Source organism: Manihot esculenta, chromosome 18, assembly GCF_001659605.2.
Source record: "Manihot esculenta cultivar AM560-2 chromosome 18, M.esculenta_v8, whole genome shotgun sequence".
NCBI classification, from domain to species: domain Eukaryota; kingdom Viridiplantae; phylum Streptophyta; class Magnoliopsida; order Malpighiales; family Euphorbiaceae; genus Manihot; species Manihot esculenta.
Window position 1 is genome coordinate 7,381,641 of NC_035178.2, and position 1,321 is coordinate 7,382,961.

Below are 1,321 nucleotides of genomic sequence, written 5' to 3' on the forward strand. Positions count from 1 at the left end.
GTTTGCAGACTCCGCCAAACCTGGAGGTGAACTGAGGTCCTCGATCTGATACTATCGACACTGGAACTCCATGCAACCTTACTATCTCGTCTACATACACCTGCGCCAACTTGTCCACAGAGTAGTTACTCCTGACTGGAATGAAGTGAGCAGATTTAGTGAGTCTATCCACAATCACCCATATGGAGTCTAGTCTGTTAGACGTCGCCGGTAACCCACTACAAAATCCATAGCTATGTTCTCCCATTTCCATTCTGGAATCGGCAGTGGGTTAAGCATTCCAGCCGGCTTCTGGTGCTCTAGCTTCACCCTTTGACATGTCTCGCAGGCTGACACGAACTGTGCCACTTCTCTCTTCATTGCTGGCCACCAATACACCCTTCTCAGATCTTGATACATCTTGGTGGCTCCCGGGTGAACGCTATACCCGCATTATGAGCTTCCCTCATAATGTCTGCCTTTAAACTGCTATCATCTGGTACACATAACCTCTTACCGTGCCGAAGAATCCCCTCACTATCAAATCTGAACTCTGCACTGTTGCCAGACTGAACAGTCCTGGCAATCTTCACTAACTCGGGGTCTTCGTGCTGTTTCAGAGCCACTTGCTCTAGAAACACTGGTGTCACTCTCATCTGTGCGATCAAAGCACCTGTACCAGATAACTGCAACTGTAACCCTTCTTCACGAGCTTGTAGAAATCCTTCACCACCGGTCTTCTCTCTACTACAATGTGGGATAAACTGCCAAGTGACTTTCGGCTTAAGGCATCAGCGACAACATTAGCCTTGCCCGGATGATACTGGATCTTACAATCATAATCACTGAGCAATTCTACCCACCGTCTCTGCCTCAAGTTTAACTCTCTCTGACTTAAGATGTGCTGCAGGCTCTTATGATCCGTATAGATCTCACATTTTAAGAGGTAATGCCTCCACATCTTAAGTGCAAAGATAACAGCTGCCATCTCCAGATCGTGTGTCGGGTAATTCAGCTCGTGCTTCTTCAGCTGTCTAGAAGCATAAGCTATCACTCGGTCATTTTGCATCAACACACAACCTAATCCCACTCGGGATGCATCACAGAACACTGTGAAATCTTCCTCACTGATCGGCAGAGCTAACACCGGTGCTGAAGTTAACCGTCTCTTCAACTCTGCAAAACTTTCCTCACATTCCTCTGACCACACAAACTTCTGATTCTTTCTGGTCAGTCTGGTCATAGGAGCAGCTATCTTCGAGAAGTCCTGAACAAACCTCCGATAGTAGCCTGCCAAACCCAGAAAACTCTTGATCTCTGTCACTGTAGTGGGTGTAGGCCA